The sequence below is a fragment of the Talpa occidentalis genome, unplaced genomic scaffold (assembly GCF_014898055.3).
Source record: "Talpa occidentalis isolate TD23 unplaced genomic scaffold, MPIMG_talOcc4v2.1, whole genome shotgun sequence".
Lineage (NCBI taxonomy): Eukaryota > Metazoa > Chordata > Mammalia > Eulipotyphla > Talpidae > Talpa > Talpa occidentalis.
In genome coordinates this window covers 27,333,956-27,354,839 of record NW_026555331.1, presented here as the reverse complement: position 1 = coordinate 27,354,839, position 20,884 = coordinate 27,333,956, and positions in this window count along the sequence as shown.

Genomic DNA, 20,884 nt, shown 5'->3' with positions numbered 1-20,884 from the left:
AATCTGCCTTGTTCTTATTTCTTTCCATTTGAGAGTTGTAATTCCAATACCATGCCATGTACATGGATTGAGTGCAAAGATCAGCCCCAGGCAGGTTTAAATAAAACATTGACATTTTGAAAAATGATCCAAGTGTTTCCTTTTTTCACCTTCTATGTTTTTCTTTTTAACTTTGCTATTTCAGGTAGTATTAAGGAGGAATTTTTTTTTTTGACTGTCTCTAATCATTGAGTAGATTTCATATTCTCCAGGGTATACAAGTGCAATGACAATTTGTAAACCATGAAAGATAAAGTTGTTGTATTATGAAAAGTTGGTTTTTACTTCATTATGCTGCCTTCTTACCTTAGAAACTGAATATGAACCTGGGAAAGCAATTTTGAGCTTAGGCATAGTATTTGCATGTGTGTGTATGTGTGTGTATACACATATGTGTATATATGTAATAGTCACCACATATATAACATATTACAGTCATTACAGTTAATTCAAAATATAAGCTGAACACTGATTTTCTTTTATTCCAACTTTCTAATTTTATTAGGATTTTATTATGAATGTTTTGATAGTGCATACATATTTTATAGCAAACCTCATTGTTTTTAAGAGATAAGCAAATTTACTGTGACACTGTATTAGCAGGGACTGTCTCTTTGTCAAGGAACTGGTAGATGGGGTAGCATATTCCAGGAGACTAGAGATACTGCCTGTGACCTGAAGACAGATATATTGGATTTAGTTTGTTAGACATTAGTTAATTATCAAGTTTCATCATATAAATTGTCTTCAAAGAGAAAAGGCAGCAGGATGGCTCATTACTGCAGAGTTCCTTGCTCGACTTCATGGAAGCCCTTGCTCTCAGATGCCAAGAGCCACAGCCTCTGATGGAGACTTTAATTCATGGCGATACTGCAATGCAGTTCATTTCAGGTTCTCTATTGTTGTGTCGCTAAGGGTTCATTCTTCTCGGTAATGGGAATGGCTCTGCACTATAGGAGGTTAAACATACAGAACCCTAGTGGCTTGCATGATTTCTGACTTCAGAATAGTTCCTGACATACAGATGATGTGAAAGAAGCTATCTTTTTTTTTTCCCCTAGCAAGCAATAAATAGCACCTGTGTAGTTTTTTCCCAAAAAATGCTTTATGTGATGAAGGCTAAACAAACACATATACGTGCATACATGTCACTAGAATACACACACACATACATGATTCTGGGCTTTTTTCACACTGAAGGAATCAAATCATCAGCACAACTAATCATCAGTAAGCACTCCTTCAAAAGGGAATTTTCATGTAAAAGTTTCATGCTTGTTTGTTTAAAGCTTTAGTATAAATTTGTAGGTGATGAGAGCAACCTTCACTCTGATAAAAGAACAGGCCAAAGTACTGATTGGAGAAAATTACATGAAGTTTTTTAATCAAAGTCTCTGTGGTCTACTGTCTGATTTTCTAGGCCAAATGTCAAATGTTTTCCACTGATGTCTATGTTGAAGTAATCACTAAACCATTTCCAAGAATGAGTAAGTGAGATGGTAATAATGTTTCATTTCAGTATTATATAAGGTCTCTTTCCCAGCCATGAACAAAGCAACAGGACCTCTCTGATTTAATATAATTACATAGACTATTACTTCGAATTTTTTTAGATAGTTTCATCTCTTATGTGATTTCTGTATGAATATGTGAATATGGCTTGTATCTACATGCTTTCAGCTTAATTATGAAACAACCTACAATTACCAATTTGTTTTTATTTACCATATTTACATTTAATTTAAAATGTAATTAAACATGTATTTAATCTGTTTTCTGCATTTTTTGCAACAATAATAACCAATCTCTTAAAAAAAAAAACCTAGATTTCACTAGAAAAGTAAATGTTGTTTGACTTCCCAGGGAAATGAGTTGCTAATCATAGATATGCTTTGTTTTTCTTTTGAATCAACAGAGCAATCTGGGTGCTATCTTAGATATATGTGTACTATTAAGGCATTAAAGCATTAACCTGAAATTATAAAAGGAATTAAATAAAACGTTGAATTTCTGATCAGAGTTTTATGAAATCATATTTCAACACACAATACTGTTTTCTATATTTTTCATTGGCGCAAATCTCCTTTTAGAACAGTAAGGAAGATACTTATTTGTGAGGACAAATAATGCCTTATACTTATTTGAAATCAGTATTGGGATATCTGGAAACTCCTGGAAGAATGTGCCATACCTCCCACTGATAGCTGAGGTCCAGCCTGAAGACATTCCACCGGCATGGCCTCCTGTGCAGTGGCACCTGGTGTCATTCCTAGAATTCCCCACCTCCTTCGCCTGTCCATCATATTTTAGCCTGAGAGAATTAAAATACCTGGAGACAATAGATACTTTAAAGTCTCTTCTAAGTAAGAATTTCTTTGAAAACCAAAAAGAAGAAGGCAAAAAGAACCTAACAGAATGAAACTGGTATGAAAGCAGTTTCAAAACAAGCAGGTTTTGTACCACCAATCTCAGTGCCTGCTAATTTACATTTCTGAGCTTCAGCAAAATAGTATCTATAAATGAGGATACTGAGTAACAGCTAACTTCCAGAGTTGTTTGAAGATTAAAATCACTATTAGTGGTAGATGAGACCTAAGAAGTGTTCCTCCCAACTAAAATGCACTGGGGTCATAAAATAGTTTCCCCCAACTCCCACCCCCACACTTGGTAAGATTTGGTAAGACTTTTGTTTTTAATCATTATTTCCACTTATTTCTTGCTACCTTACATGTTGCCCTAAATCATAGTAACTTAAGACAGCAATCATTGTTTTATTACTGTTATTCACAATCTAGAGGTTGACTGTTACAAAGCCCAGGGCTGGAATCATTTCAAAGTCTTTGTGTCTTTATTAGTCTCAGACCTGGTGGTTGATGCTGTCTCGAGACTTGAGATCTCAGTTGGAACTGTCATGATCTGTGACTTGGGATTTCTCATATCAGACAAAAAGAAGCACCCAGTTTCTTAAACCGTGGGCCCACACAGTTACAGAGTCACTTCTGTCACACTATTGCTTAAGCAGAGCCTAATTTCAAGAAGAAGGGCTAGAGATTCCACTTCTTCATTTTTATTTTTTTAAATTTTTTTAAAGATTTATTTATTTATGCATACAAGAGCTGGAGTACAGGCCAGAGATGCGTGGGGTGAGAGGAAGCACCAGAGACCGAGCGGGGAATAGAACAGGCAGACTGACTGAAATACACTGCTGAGGGGAGCAGAAGGCAAGATAGGAGAGGTCTGCCTCGCCATGTGGGTTTCTCCCTGGCTGGCCTGGGATCGAACTTGTGCTGCAGAGGCTGTGGATTGCTTCATAGTGCAGTGCTTAACCCCTTGCGCCACAAGGAAGGCCCAGATTCCACTTCTTACTGGGAGGAATGTCAAAGAATTTGGAGCTACTTTTGAACAACATTATTATCTTTTTATCCTCAGAACATAACATAGGGTAAATTCTTGGCCATTTGCTATATATTGATGACTGAACATATTAAAGATGTTAAGGAAAAACATATCAAGGATCTAATTGCTTTGATCATGGGAGAGCTGTGGTGACTATACCTGGGAGGGGGAAATCCTGTACTGTCAAAACACTAGCAAGGATATAAAATAATGGTATTTCAATAACTATAAATAATTTTTTTTAAATTATCAAAAGATAAGAGGAAGTAAGCTTGAGATTTGTAGAAAGAAAAACAAAACTAACAAGAAGATGTCCTAAAATATACTCAAAGTGACTGGCTTACACAAGATGGACAATTGGAGAGCATTTGTCTATAACACCTGGACTTTAAAATCACTTAAAAATAGTGTAGATAGCTGCTCCACCACCAACTCCAATGAATGCTACATTTCTGATCCTCAGTTTAATAATATCCATAAGTGAGGATAATAACTGCTAACTTTCAGAGTTGTTGGGAAGATTAAAAACCATGGTAACTATTCAAACACACTAAGTGTTAGTAATGTGGGTAGTCCAGTGATTTACTTCTTGTTATATATCAACATGTTCTGAATAATGTTTTATTAAAATGTCATAATTTAATGTTTCTATTTTGTGTCATTATTTTAATTAATTTAATCTTTGGCAGTCTATGATGAGAAACTTAATTTTTCAATTTCATTGAGGATATGGGCTCCATTCTATGCATTGCACCCAATATTGAGTGTAAATTTCACAATCAGTGGTGAATTTTCAAGTTTCTAAATCTGATCATTTTGAAAATTTGATATTCTTCCTTACAAATATTCATTACTGTAAGAAATCTTTTTTGTTTTTATATATTTCATAACTCTGGATGTTAATAATGATGCTTACAAGAATTTTTTCTTCAAAATATATTTACTGAGAATTTGAGGCCATATATAAGAGAACATATATTTTTCTCTATGTGGAGACTAAATAAGACTGATACTTAAGAAATAATCAATCTGAATATTTAATTTTATTAATATTTTATATAAGTTATCTTCTAAAGTTTTGAATTAAAGAAATAGCTTTTTTTCTGTATGAGGAGAGCTTTTCATGATTTTCCTTCTTCATATCTCCCAGATATATTCTGATATAGAAAAAGAGAAGCACAATCAGCTGAACTTTTATTCAAGAATTTCAGCAACCCAGAAAAAGCTTGTTTCATATGCACGAGTCCTATACTTATTTATTTAATATCCAAAATAGACAAAATGGGTGAATATTAATATATGCAAACTAAATGTATTGTCAATTCAGGTTTTTCTTTAATTATAATAGTCATTTTGGGAAGAAAGGGGTAATGCATTCCATGGCCTTTTAATAGAACTACTGACTGCCTTCAAAAGTATATAGAAATCATTATCCTTGCCATATTGCAGACTACTTTTTCAACTTAAAATAAAATCTATAGACCATGTTGAATAATCTCTCTTGCAAGACCATCATCCTAACTGCATTGAAACACTAAGATAAGATATTCAATGGGTATGAATACTCTTTAGTTATCATTGAGCTTTAAAAAAGGCTCATGTAACTAGATTCACATTTTATGCTGAACTGGGCCCCATTTTTAATTCCTATGGCCATTGATGGATGAAACACACAAAAAAGAAATATTTGTAGTCAATGAATCAGATGTTTATAACTTCTGAGAGAGCAAGTTCAGAGCACTCAAAAAGTTAGATGAAAATATGGAGTTTCCTTAATTTCCTGTGAATAAGATAATTGTGATATCCAACTACTTTAATTTTTTCCCAAATATTACTTTCAAGAAAGAAGAAAGTTTTAGCTTCAACTTGACTTTATAAATGATAAATATAAAAATAGTATGTATTAATTGATTGTATATGTTTGTGGGGATATTAAAAAACAATATGATTATGTATAAAGAACTCAGATCAGATTCATGAGTTAAATTCTTTCTATACCTTTGGGACAGACTTCGGTATAGGTTTGGTTTTGTTACTTGCTTCTTCGTTTATTGATTTTTGCAAAATTGCAGAAGTATAGTATAATATACTAATAAAATTTTGTGGGCATCCACTAAGTTAACAAACAAGAAAGTGCTGACAGACTAGACCATTGTTAAATGATAAACAAATGCTTGTTTTATGTTAGATGAGGGGCATTGTGACCATTCTTCAGTAAAAATTCACCTCTATCTTTGGATACACTGGGAAACTAGGAACATAGCATGTCCCCATCTCCTTGCTGTGAGGAGAGGTCATGTGATTTCCTTTGGACAATGAAATGAGGTTAGATGTGAAGACTAGCAGATATCACGTGTGTCATTTTTGTGAAGAATTAATTGCTGATATTCTACTCTCCTGTTCATGCTTTACCCTGCCAAAGTGCTAGTGAAAGAAAATGTGTTGATAAAGAGTTGTCAGGAGTTTAAAGCTACCTGAATGCTGAACAAACTTATGATTTTGTTTCTCTTAGGAGTTAATTGAACTTGAAGTAGTCTTTGGGTGAGTGAGAAAACAATCCTTGACATTTTAAACTACTGATATTTCAGCATTATTACCTTATTGTTCTATACTTGAACTCATTTACGTAATTCACTTTTTCACTTGTATCTGACATACCTCATGGTATATGCGTTCATTATTTAAAAGAAAAAGATTTTATTGGATTGAATGGATTTTTTTCTGTAACATATTTTGTTTAAAATAACAATATAATTCAAAATATAAGTCTGATATCTGTTACTTTGGCTTTTGTATCTCCATATCTCAGGACAGAAAAATTATTATAGTCTCCTTATGTAAGAAAAAATAATATATTTTTTTTTTTTGCTAAATGTTGGAGATTGTGGAAATGCAAATCTTGAAAAGAAATCTTGAAATGTTTTCATTAAGTTAAAAAATCATCTCGGAGCCTCCCTGGTGGCGCAAGGTGGTTAAGATGCAACCTGTGAAGCTCTCCACAACAACCCACATGGCGTAGCAGACCTCTCCTGGCTCGCCCGCTGCTTCCCTCAGCAGTGTATTTCAGTCAGTCTGCCTGTTCTGTTCCCCACTCTGTCTCTGGTGAATCCTCTCACCCTCCACACCATTGGCCTGTACCCCAGTTCTTGTGTACATAAATAAATCTTAAAAAAAAATCATCTCATTGAGTAATAATAAAGATAGTAGAATCAAGAACTTAAGACATGGAAAAAATCTGACATGTAAATTGCCACTAATGTTCCATTTTGCACATTGAGAATAGGAGAATCTTGGATATTAATTAATTGGTTTACTGAATTTGGTTTTATAATGACACTCCCCTGCTAAAAATCAACTTCTCTGGGCATTCTGTTTGCTTTTATTTTTTTAGGATATAAGATCAAAGCCTCTTAGATTGCATTTAACCTCAGATCACTATTACCATAAGCAATTTAATCTTACCACTGTGCTGAACAGCCCACCATTGCCTGACCAGGATAGACTCATTCCTTCCCTTATGTCTCAGCAAGTGCACATCTTTACATTCTGTCTATAATTCTTCCCCATTGTACCCTGACAAACTCCTTCTCAACCCCTAAAATTCATCTTAAATACACTTCTCTGGTTCTTACAATTGCCAAATGCAGTAATTAGATGATCCTATTTTTATGATTATAAAACATTTCATATTTACTGATGTTACTTTGTAATTAATTTATGATAAATTAAATTTTTATTTCTAATGTTTATTCTCTACTGTGTAAGTGAATTCTTTATTCCTACCCATTGTCCTTTAACTTATAGTGTCTTTCAATAAAAGGAATATATTCTTTTTCTCTGGCAACATGACTTGCTTAGAATTTGAGTAGGGGGTCCATATGTCATGAAGAAGCTGTAAGAGATACTTTATCCTTTCATGTGTTGAAATACGGGCAATGTGTCAATAGGGACTTCTTCCACCTTAATTTTGGAGTGAAAAAGATAGGGGGCAGACATAGCCAAACTATAGTCACAGCAATTAATATTTAAAGTGATAAATATAGTACAACTTGAGATTTGGGGATTTTTGTGAAACATTATTTAATGAAAACTAATACATGCTTGCATAGTTTCCCCTTACAAAGTAAATATCTTAAGGACAGGCTCTATATCTCATTAATTTTTTGTTTCGAACTTCTTGATCAATTTCTGATACACAGAAAGTGCTTAATGTGTTGGGATAAATGCATGGAAGTTTGTTTTATGATGCTGAAACTGTGCTTTCTTAGGATCCCTATCTTCCAAAGATTTAGAAACAGAATCAAGTTTCAGATATACAGAAAAACAAAGAGAAAAATGTTTATACACAGAGTAATGTTGCACAGATGCATACAGAGACAGTAAAATTATTCACAGTATGTTCTGGTAACTTGCATGTTGGAAAGAAATCAAGTATAAATTTTTTGTTGGAGTTTGAAGAATAAGGGGAGTGGGACTTGGACTTCAAGGTTGAGATAAATTGGGTCCAGTAGAAATCATTAATCTCTTTCTGATCAATCTAAGATGGATTTATGGAGGATGTGAATTTTTAGGAGTCATCTGCAGAACAAAAAGATATATGGTAGTAGTTTTAATAAAAGGCAGATGACTCACATAGTTTTAATGTGAAAAATAAGATATTGTTACATAATTTTCATATTCCACTTAAATGTGAAATGAGTAAGGTTTAAAAATAGATTATATAATATGCTTATCTTTTTCTAGAAATATTTCTCTGTTCACTTTCTAGTTTTAGTATTCCAGCAAAAATGTTTTGCCAAATATGAATTTTAAAATGCCTTAAATCAGACTAGTTTCTAGTAGAACGTATGCATATTTGTTTTCCTTAAGGAGTTTCCTAAAGTAGTTTATTCTATCTGTATTTTACTTTTTAACTCATGTTTTACATTTTTAAAGCTAGAATTCTGTTTTAGAGCAGTCAAATATCTAAATTAAGTAACATGACATTTATTTCTATTCTCTTCATTCATTTCAGTGATACATAATTTTTTGCTCATTTTTGTTAAGAAATACTTGACATGCTTCACTTTAACAGTTTAAGGGGTACAGCATGATGATTTCATTTACACTTACTGTGGGATTATTATCATAGTAGGTTCACTTAGCATCCATCTTCTCATTTAGATATATAATAAAAATAAAAGGGAAAAAGTCTTGTGAATGAAAACTTTTAGGATTTACTTTCTGAACTTTCCTACATATCACATAAGATACAGAAAATTATTTAAAATTTAATCATGAAAATGCTTGAAATAATTTAGAAACAAATCAATGACCACGCCATAGAGATTTGACCAATTTATACTCCTGCATATCTCGCATTTGAGAATAGTGATGAAATTTACTAAGCAATATATACAATAGGAATAGTATTGGCAAGAGATTAAAAAAAAAAAAACAGCTCACTAAATTCATGAGTTTTAAACTAGATATATTAGATGGTGATCTGGGTTCACCCAAGAGTGCTAGTTATTTTACAGTAAGAGATCTAGCTGTGTAGCAAAGTGTTTGTAATTTTCAGGACATAACTATTGCAGTTGGTTGAATTTACTTCTTAGCTAATGTTTTAAATTTGGGTTGTGGTTGTTTTATTTTGAGACCTCAAATTAATGAACTCATATTTTCCAAGAGAGGCAACTGAACTGAGTAGAAATAAGTTATAGGTTAACACTTCTACTTCCCAAATGCCACAGGAAAGGTGTCACTACCTCAGGCATGTTTTTAATATGACACTAAATTGTCAGGAACAGCTATGGAAAATAAATAAAACTAGGGATTTGTCCTCTGATCACCCTGAGCAATCTAAAGCCAAGTTGATATTATATAGATATTCTTTTTATCTCACATTTCTTAGTGATTACAATTTACATGTAAATGTAACCCTAAAGGTAGTGATATGACGATTAATGATGTGATTGAGCTGTCTTACTGACTTTAGATTTTTTTTTAAGACAAAGGACAGAGTAGGATAAATAGGATTACAGAGAACCTTCTGGTAACATTTTATAAACCAAGATAGAAATGGAAATGGCTGTATTCCAAACTCATCACACTGGGGATCACAAAGATGGGGAGATAAAGTTGTCCATGTGAGCCCCTTGACAATGCTCAGTATTTTATTCAGAATCTCAGGTAAGCCACCTGCATGTTGATGACATCACAAAAATAAAGGCCAAGGACTGAATACTGGATGGGTGCTCTTTATTATCATATATCAGGTGTCACCTGTAATTTCATGTCTCTGGCAATGTGACAGAATCCATCTGTCATCTAACCATGGATTCTTAGTCAATTTTCTCTGTTTTCTGGAAAGAAGTTCTTGTAATATGTGGCGGTAGTAAGAAACCCACAGCCCATTTTTTGAGACTGGCTGTGAAATAAATAGGACAATAGTTAAAAAAAAAATAAGCTGATATTTTCTACACAGCACAAGCAAAGAAAATGCTCCTTTTCTGTACAGTTTCATTATATAAAACTATAACTGGTTCAAATCTACAGAGATGCTGTTGATGGTCCCAGTATTAAGCAGGCAGCCAATGGAGCAGACAGCTTTAGGCACAAGGGTGTGTTACAAATGCAATTGTATGATAACAAGGTCCTTGAGGCCCTTGTAGAGACATTCTAAAATGACCTTCAAGCAAGACAGATACCTTTTATTAAAAGGATTCTGGGAGTTTCACTTTCTGTGAATAACTGGTAAAAAATGAAGTAAAACTTTTCATCTTGTAAAGGATAAATCTTATTTCCCATTTCCACCTACAAAGATGCAGAACAGAATTCCTTATTGACTCCAAGCCTTGTCCAGTCCTCATAAAACTTCCTTTAATGAGCATGTTTTCATATTCAAAGAGAAAATGCAATTTGAGGGATTCTGGAAATATTCCACATAGCAGACTTGGAAGGAAAATTCAGGAAAGAAAGAATTATTCTGTAAACAAAAAGACAAACCTCTGTAAGAAAGGTGCTTTGCAGTTTCCGAACACAAAGTTAGTAGTAATAATAGAACCACTGGAGTAATTTGGGATGGTTATCCTGTCATTTTAGGTTTGGCATGCCATAAAATGAGGTCTTTCATTTAAATAGGAATGGAGTTTACAACTTTTAAAAGTGTGCATACAAACTTGCAACTAGCAGATAAATAAGTTTGAGAGATGTGATGAATCTTATACATAGCCAAATGAATATAGACATAAATATTGTATAGTCACCATCAGACTAAGAGACGAGATCCTGATTATGCCAACCACAAAAAATAAATGATAATTATGTGACATGTTAAATGTGCTAACTGTTGCTACAATGGAAGCTTATTGCAATATATAAATGTGTTTATTCACCATGCTGTATATCTTAAATTTACACAATGTTGTATGTCAAATGTATTTCAATAAAATTGTTAGATGTATAAGAATAGGCCAGAGCTTTGTCTATTCATAGTATATGATGATGAACCCAGATTTTGGAGAGAAAAATGTTCATGTAACAGTTACACTGGAGATATAGTAAGATTTGCCTTTATAGAGAGTTACATGCTGAAATGCAGGAAGTTATGATTTATCTGTAAGAGATGAAAATGCATGTCTGGGATTTCTTCACAGTATTGGGTAAGCTGGAGGACTTATTATCAAGTAAGTTTTGGGATGGTGAGTAAAAATACATTTTTATTAAAAGCAAATTCAGATGTGGAATGCATCTCTCAATTTTGAATTGAAGTGGACAATTAGGGAGTTGATATTACAGTACATGTCCCATTACAATAGACTTGATTCTGTAAGAAGCTTTAAGTCTCTTTGTAAGTCAATTACAAGGCAGGGTTTCCAGACCTTGCATTTGTCATAATTATATTTGGACTTGTGACTGATTGGAGGACTGTCTGAACCTACTTAGGTGGGGAGGTTCATGGCAGAAAGGAAAGGAAAGACAAGGGCTACAAAAGGCCAAAGAGGCTTCACAAGGTTCTAGTTTCTAAAAGCAATAGGACTATAAAAATAATATCCTGAGAAGAATCAGGGAATACATGAGACATCATGTCATAAAAACCCCCCAGGTTGAAAAAACTAATGCTGCAGAAAGAGGTAGAAATGTGAAAGTCCATTATGGAGAAACATTTTCAATTATTAGTAATCAATCAATCTGAACCATAGTGACCATTTTTACTGTTGACAATTTTGTTCCTTAATGATGAGTTTGATTTTAGATAATGTTAAATATTTTTTGAATTCCATATGCTCTTCTTTCATTTGCATGTCTCTAAATATTTTTGAGACATCAAATGTAAAATGTTTTGATTTTTCATATTTAAAAATTCAAAACCATGGTAATAAAGATTGTATAGTATAGGTATGTGTAATAAATTTGTGGTTTTTATACATAGTGCATATACAAGGTTCCCACTTGCCACCCCAGCCTAGACAGGAAAGCTAGATAAAGTCTAGATAGTGAAACATTTTTCACTAATAGCTACCAATAGAGTCTCTAACACTGCATGTGCTAAATTGAGGCACTCACAGTGGCATATTTCTAAGGTAAACTTTAAGCAAGATTAATACTGATTCCCTCTTCATCCTAGATTTTCTCCCTTTTCCCACAATATTTTGTTCCAAGCAAGTCATTGAAGTTCACTCCTTCTCCTCCCTGCTTTTGTTATCACTGTCAGCTGTTCAGTACCCACCCAGTTTAGGGTTTTAGAGAGCAGATCCGTATGAGGATCTTTCCTTCACTTGTTTTATTTATTTTTCTTAAAGATTTACTTATGCATACAAGAGTTGGGGTACAGGCCAGAGATGCAGGGGGTGAGAGGATTCACCAGAGACAGATTGGAAAACAGAACAGGGAGACTGACCAAAGTACACTGCTAAGGGGAGCAGTGGGCAGTGGGCGAGACAGGAGAGACTCTGCTGCGCCATGTGGTGGCTCCCTGGCCAGAGATCAAATTCCTGCTGCAGTGGCTGTGGAGAGCTTCACAGTGCTGCGTCTTAACCCCTTGCGCCACCAGGGAGGCCTCCTTCACTTGTTTTTTTGACTGTTTCTTCTAGTTGCCATCACCACCAAGAGACTTGCTACTGAACACTCAGGAAAATCAAGTTGCCCTCTTCCTGAACTTCCAGGAGGATGACACCAACTTTTCCATGCTGGGGGGAAATAGGACAACCTCCTTTGACCAAGGGTGGTTGTTTATATGACCCACAGAGAGAGAGAACTCTTTCTTACAACAGAGAGGGAACTATTTCTCCCTACTTGGCTTATAGACCCCACTTTGGCCTAGGGGCCAAGTTTAGTCACCCAAGCTACCTTCAGTTCTCTCTGCTTCTCCTCCATTCAGTACCACCTTCTAACTTTGCTTTTTGAGGGCAAGACTTCTTCCATCTTGTACCACAGATTCAGCCCTTAAGAGAAATGGATAGGAGGAGAGACTTCCATAGACTTAAATACAGTGGAGACAATTGTTTCCCTCTGGCTGACAGAGCATTAGCCTTCAAAGCTGAGTGTCACTTTTAGCTATAAAAAATTTTGTGTTGTCAAAAGTAGATGTTACCTTACTAATGTCTCTATTTTCCCCTCCATTATTCTCTATTGTGAGATGGAATTCAGAAATGATAATTTGAAGACTTCCTTAGTAAGGATGTTATATTGGTTAATTAGTTATGGTACATCCTGGTTTAATACTTTAAATAAAGTGAATAATTTGCTTAGTATTAATATGTTTATAAATATTACCAATGATATATATTGTAATTTTATTATATATAATGAAATAAAACAAACCCCCCAAAGTTATATTTATTGTCATGGTGCCCATGAATCAGAATCTATGTCCTGTTGATCCAGAAATTTTGGTTTTAGAAATGTATTTATAAAGTATACTAACATTAAGTGGACATTGATGATATGTTATGCTGTTCATTAAAATAAAATATATATATAAATGGCATATTATGCAGCCTAATTGGTAATATAAGGTATATCTATAGGTCTGATGTGCCTACAAAGAAAGAAGTTTAGAAAAAAATTATTTGCAGAAAACAAATTGCAAAACATTGACTATGTTGGGATTCCATTTGTGTATGAAAAGTTGGAATGTTTACTCTTATTTTACTATTCAGTTTTTTAAATCATGAGTTATAAAATTAATTAAATAAAAACATAGTAATCCTCTCCTCAATAAATATTTTACTGTATATTATATTGGGAGAGAAATTTCTGTATTTCATGGTTTTGGTGAATATTTTGTTTTGGATGATCAGACATTTGTCAAGTAAGCTAATTTGTTTCATTCACTTGTAAAAAATATGAATGTGGAGAGGTTACCTAATAGGCATTGTATCAGTGTCAGTCCAGGATGCTTTTTTTTTTAAAGGTTTATTTATTTATGCATACAAGAATTGGGGTACAGGCCAGAGATGCAGGGGGTGAGAGGATTCACCAGAGACAGATTGGAAAACAGAACAGGCAGATTGACCGAAGTGGGCAGTGGGAGAGACAAGAGAGGTCTGTTGCGCCATGTGGGTTGCTCCCTGCAAAGGCTGTGGATTGCTTCATAGTGCTGTGATTAACCCCTTGTGCCACCAGGGAGGCCCCAAGTCCAGAATGCTTTTTAATCTCCCCCAACACTTCTCTTTACCACTAAAAGTTACATTCCTCTCACTCAGCTGTGATTTTCCCCAATTGAAACTTTCAAAGATAAAATAAATTAATGAACAAATTTAGGAGGAAAAAAACCCAACTTGCTTGGGAGAAAAATAATTCAGCAAAAATTGAGGCTGGATTTTAGCTTCAGCTCTTAAACTCTGGTTATTGGGTTTTACTTGCTAATTACCCCTAGTTTCCAGAAAAACCCTTGACCAGAATTAGGAAGTCCAGACTTGAATTCTTGAATTTTCTTTCTGAAAAGTTTGTCCCTAATCCACTATTAGCTCTGGGAGCCATTTGCATCTTAGTGCTGAGCCTTAGGCCAGATATCTGGTTTGATTGCTGTTATTATCTAGATTCTCTTCTAGTGAAGTCCCAAGTAGCCAGGCTTCCTTGATAATTTGGATTGAGCCTCCCCTGGTGGTGCAGGCGATTGAGCGCCACACTGTGAAGCTGTCCGCAGCCTCCATAGCGCTGGTTCAATCCCGGCCAGCCAGCAAGGGTCCCACATGGCCCCTCAGACCTCTCCTGTCTCTCCCGCTGCTCCCCACAGCAGTGTATTTCAGTCAGTCTGCCTGTTCTGCTCCCCACTCTGTCTCTGGTGAATCCTCTCACCCTCCTGCGCATCTGGCCTGTACCCCGGTTCTTGTATAAATAAATAAATCTTTAGAAAGAAAATAAATAAATAAAATAAAATTTGGATCTGCCTTCCTCTATCTAGTCCCTTTCCAGGGACTAGAACAACTGCTCTAACAACTGGGATGCTGTATCCTGATAATTGATTTATCAACTGCCTCCCTGACTTTTGGGTATCCTTTAGCCAATTATTATACTCTGCTCTATTGAGATATTTGATGCATGGTCAACTGATCTGTGACACTCTTTATTCACCCATTTGTTTAATGAATATGTTTTGAGTGCCCACCATGTGGCAGGGACAATATCAAGCACAGGGGTATACTGTGAACCAGACTGTCCAGTTTTTAAGAAAACATTTTCTTGTCAAGTGATTACCAAACAGCCAACTCCTTCCTTCTTGTTCCTCTTCTTCCTCCTCCTCCAGTTCCTCCTCTCCTTTCTTCTGTCACAGAATTCTATTTCTTTTTTTCAGGTGAATTCTTACCAAAACTCAAAAAAAAGTAAAGGCTAAAATCAGACTGTGTATCCATTATGTTCCTGCTGACTTTCAATATATTTACTTTAGCTTTCTAGGGATCCCTGAGCCAAGGCTCCCTAAATTGTAGGTGTTTCTGACAGTCTCAGTTTCTATTTCTGCAGCTTCTTTTCTGGGCCCCTCACTCACAATAGCAGGCAAGTTTTGACCTAACCTGCTGCCTTCCTCTGCATCAATACATTCATAAAATGTGGCAGCCAGAATGGGAAATTAAGGAGGGTTCACTTTAGCCTCAAAAAAGAAAATACTTTGAGCTTCTCTGACTTGGGAATATTTTTCAATTATGGGAGGTATAGGCAGCTCATCGTTTTAGAATTGACTTTTTCTCTCAGTCATGATATGAAACGTGGGCCAAACCTTAGTATGTACTTCCATTAAAAAAAAATAGAAAGGAATGTATTTTTCATCCATTAAGAACATAGAGGTTGGAGAAATATGTAATCAAGTGTAATAATGACCAAAACCTGTTCAAATTTTTGTGTTTTCCTCTCCTTCACATTTCTCAAAAGCATACACAAATATTTTAAAAGATAAACTTTTTTCCATTATGATGTTTATCTGTTACTCATCCCTTTCCCTCCCTTGAGACCTCCTTAAGAGATCTCTTCAGAAGAGCACTATGTCCTCATCAGATCTCACAAAGGTAAATGAAAGCTGCAGCAGTGACTTTCCACTGATTGGAGTAAAGAAAAATGAAAGCAAGTATGCATCTGTCCTTTATAAGAGCTAGACTGTTGTCCATGGCCCTTTCTTTCTTATATTTCTATGATATCTTTGGGTTGCCTGAGTCAGGACAAGGTGGTCTCCAGGGAAAATTTAGCTTTTGAAAAAATGGATAGCACAATCTGAGAGAGTAGGGTCACACTCATCGTTTTTCTCTGGGACAAAGCTTTGTCTAAAATCTGAATCTGAGTCTACAAATAAAAGAAACCCATAAATGTGTATGTTCCTCTTTGATTACCTGCACATTTCTTTCTTCTATTTTTTTGGTACTCTCCTGCTGCTACCCTAAAAGTAATCCTGTGTTTAAGACATTAAAGACTTGCAAATAAAGGGAGACAACGTAGAAAATCCAGCTTCCAATTAATATTCCTAGTAATTGTGGTGTAATTTGGGTGCTTCTAGTAAATAGGGTCCATAATCACAAAGATTAATGAGGGTTATGGAAGGTGGAAAATCCAGATGCTGGCAGGATTCCCAAACTCCAAGACAGTGAAAACAGCAGAGAAATATGGGAGTAAATACAATAATTAATAGAAGGATCATACTAAGTGTCCAATTTTGAATTTATTTTTGAAATGTGATAAATTTCTACACACATCCTTATAATTTAAAAGGGAATTTAATCACTAGACACGTTTGTTGAACATTTCCTCCATTAAACAGTGAGTAGTGTGGGGAGAGATGCTGGGAAAGTAGATCCTGTTCCTTAACCTCAGTTTGTTTATAATCTATTCAGGGAATGAAAACCATTATATATTGAATAATAATTGTCAAGACAATAAACTGTAATTAAAGCATTAAATTGGGTTGAATAAACAGAATCTCAAGTGTTGGGCCATGTCTCGTCTAACAGAACTTGGACTTGCACAGAGTGGTCACAGATATAAATTGGGACAAATGGATGATGAAGGATAGAAAAATCATTTAGGATTTGGGAAGGAATTGTTAACTGGAAGCAGATTTAAAAAAAAAAAAGTGATTCCGTTAGCAAGATGAAAATGTAAATACACTCTCCATAAATAACTCAGCATTAACAGACATGGGGTCATAGGATGAAGACCAGCCTGACATTTCATTAGTGTAATAAAGACATAATGAAAGATTATGAAAATAACTTTAAAATATTAGAGTGGCATCTAGATAGATAACTGATACTCTCATCCCTACTTTTGATATACAGTTAATATTCTATTACATTGCACCTAATTTTTAACAAAAATATTAATGGTTCTTATCAAAACTGCAATATTGAGGGCACTCACTGTAGTTATTCATCTTTGTATTCAGTACATACTTGTTGTGTGAGCTATATAGTCCAGAAAGGTAACAGAGATTGCAAACAACAGATGTAGACTCTCTTCCATTGTCACATCGCTTCATTTGTACTAATATCTGACTATTTTCACATAGCATGAAAGCCCATTGTGTTGCTACTCCATCTCCTTAGGAAGTAATGAAAGAAGGCAAATGACTAGTACATGTTCGGGTTGGTGGCACATAGATATTACATAAATAAAAAGCCTTCTTATTTTGATCACAAATTATCTTTCGAATTTTGAAACCCAGTTTTTGGACACCTGATTTTCAAAATATTTTAATGCCTTCTGCTTTGTGGAAAGCACTTTTTTTTTTTTTTTAAAGATTCATTTATGCATGCATACATGACCTGGGGTACAGGCTAGAGGTGCAGGGGGTGAGAGGATTCACCAGAGACAGAGTGGGGTACAGAACAGGCAGACTGACTGAAACATGCTGCTGAGGTGAGCAGCAGGTGAGACAGAAAAGGTCTGCTGCGCCATGTGGGTTACTTCCTGGCTGGCCGGGGGTTGAACTCGTGTTGCAGAGTCTGTGGATTGCTTCATAGGTTGCGTCTTAACCTCTTGCACCACCAGGGAGGCCCTGAAAGATGAAGCATCTTAAAGAAAATAAATTACCATTTGATGCAAGGTCTGTGTGAGTCAACAAAGTTTGGTGAAATTGCTCACTGCAAATAATTTGAGAAAACTTTCATCTCCAAATTGCTGTATTAAAAAAAATCTTCTAGATTTGACTACATTAAGATAGTAGATTTTAGTCTAGTAAATTAATTTAAAACTATATATGGTAGTGACATTCCAGGGAGAGGAATGAATAGATTAGAATTAATCTAATGGCTTAGACACATACCATTTAAATTGGTGCGCCTGCTGGACTGTCACAAGTAAATATGTGAGATGGCTTAAGTTTGGGGCCAGTCAGAGGCAATGCCACAGTCCACAGACTTTACAGACTCCTGTTTGCTCACTGTCTGTTCCTGATAGTTCCTGTGCCTGGCAGTAGCAGGTACTCAAGAGCATGTGGCATTATCACAATATTGGTAGTGTTAGAGAAAGACATAGCAAATTAGGGAAATTTACAGATGGGCCTGATACTCCAGATTATCAGCACACTTGTGTTGTTGTTTAAATAAAATACTCTCCAACTGTTCCATAGTTCTTTTGCATTACTGCTAAAGAAGAATATATTGTATGTGCAGCATTTTAAGCCCACTTACCATAATTGTAGTGAGGTGTTCCATTTTAGAGGTGAAGTAAAATTAACAGGTGACACTCTTTGTTGAAAATATTAATTTACAAAAGCAGACATTATTTAAAATTAAACAATTAGGGCCTCCCTGATGGCGCAGGGGTTAAAGTCTCAGCACTATCAAGCTATCACCAATGACTGCAGCATGAGTTCTATCCCTGGCCAGAGAGCTAACCCACATGGCACAGCAGACCTCTCCTGTCTCTCCTGTTTCCCTCAGCAGTATATTTCAGTAGATCTGCCTGTTCTGCTCCCTACTCTGTCTCTGGTAAATCCTCTCACCCCCTGCACCTCAATCCTATACCCCTAGTTCTTACATGAATAAATAAATAAAAATCTTTAAAAAAAATTAAGCAATCATTTTTTATTTATCGTCTAATTGCATTGGGGGGGGCTACTCAAAATTTGTTATGATTTTTATTTTCTCCAGGTATACTCAAAGCTAAGTTCACTTTAACAAGTCATTTTAATAACTTCAAAGAAATAATAGGTTTCTCCTGTGCCCATCTTCAATATGACTAAGTCTTTTAAAAATATAACAGGAAGAGAAAGTGATCTGAATCTTATTAAATCCACTTTATTTGAATTTATGTCTTTGTGGTAGACCCATTCAACAATAAGAAAAATTTAGCCTTGCATCTGGAAAGAACCATAAAAAGCTGACTTACAGGATGAAATTTCTGAATCACTGCCGTCTTGTACTGTAGGCAAAACTGGAATTTATATCACTTCTCCCTGACTTTGCCTCCCTAAGTCTGATGGTTCTAGCATTATTTAGTTGCAGGGCTTTGCTTTTAATTCTGGATCCTGTTCAAAGTTCATGTTAAATAAATTAATATGGAGAAAACTAGTAAATAATCTTGTTGTAGTAGATGAAAATAACCTGTGCTTTTCATCTTTGAATCAAGCATTATTTCATATTTGGAAGGGAGAGCCTTACTAGTAAGATAGTCTGCATTTTAAATACTATTTAATTATGATTTGCTTCCTTGGGGATTATATCCTCATGTGATTTAATTTAGTATATACCCTAAGGGAGAGCATATTTCAATTATAAAATATTTCCTCCTGAAACAATAATGGTTCAATGATTTATTTCAGGATGCTATTATAAAATGGCTTATCCAACTGGAATTTGAATGCAATTACGTTTTAAAATATAGTATAGATATGTCAAAATGGATGAGAAATGAACATATGTGCTTTTATGCTCATACACAAAAATTATATTTATATATATTTTTAGTCTTTACATAATACTTCAATTATTATACCTTGAGAAAAGAACTTAGAAAGCTGAGAGCTCTGAAACATTTATATTATTATCTCTTCAAAAAGTTCATTTTTGGACAAGTATCATTTGGATAGGGATTAACTTAATCAGAGATTTTGAATCTTCTTTACTTTAATTTTTAATCTCTTTTTAAAAAAAATGTCTGAATCTTTAAAAGACCTAAACCTGTAGTCACAAAGCACTGCTTCAAAAAGGGAAAAAAAGAAGGGAAAGTTTTTAAAGCAGCCACCGGCTGTAAGAGAGATAGTGCAGGCAGCAGATTTGTGACAGAGTGGAGCATGAAACCCATCAGCTGATGAGTGAAAATCCCTGGTTTCTAATTAATCGAGGTACACAGGCCAAGGGATGAAGAGGATCAGGGAAATGAAATCAGGAAAAAGATACCATCAGTCATTTCTGCGGCCCATTGTCATACTTCAGAATCTGCTGTAATGAATCACTCAGGCATTCCACAGATACATTCAAATGGTGAAGAAAATTCATTGTCCGGTGAAGAGCGTTTGATAAAAATCTTTCTTTCCCCCCCTCTTTGTCAGAAGCCTATGATCAGAAAAGGAAATCCAGACAGCACAACAGGTGTGCTTTTTGCAAGCCTGGTGAAATCTGCAAATGAAGCAAGTATGGAAGAATTTTTTGTACTAATTTTTTTTCCCAAAATGTGTGTGGGAAAAGTGATGGGACAGAGTGTCTGGTGAATGGAGCCTTGTTATTGAAAAGGAATGCAAAATAGTGTAAGATTAGAGATATGGAGGAGAGAGCCCCTTATTATAGGGGCTAAGACATAACAAGCACCTGTAAAACCATAACTAGGGAAGTGAGAGAAAATATTCAGAAATATAGTAATATTTAATTTAATTTAATTTAACTTATGAAAAGAGACATTTCCTTTGAAAGATCAGTTCTGCCCAGTGAAGAAAACTTAACACATTACATCTTGGCACTGATCACAAAAGTTAAATCTCATCCTCAAAGTAGGGTAGCTGCTCTGGGGCCCACAGTTTCTGGGGTTTCTAGAGAAAGGATTT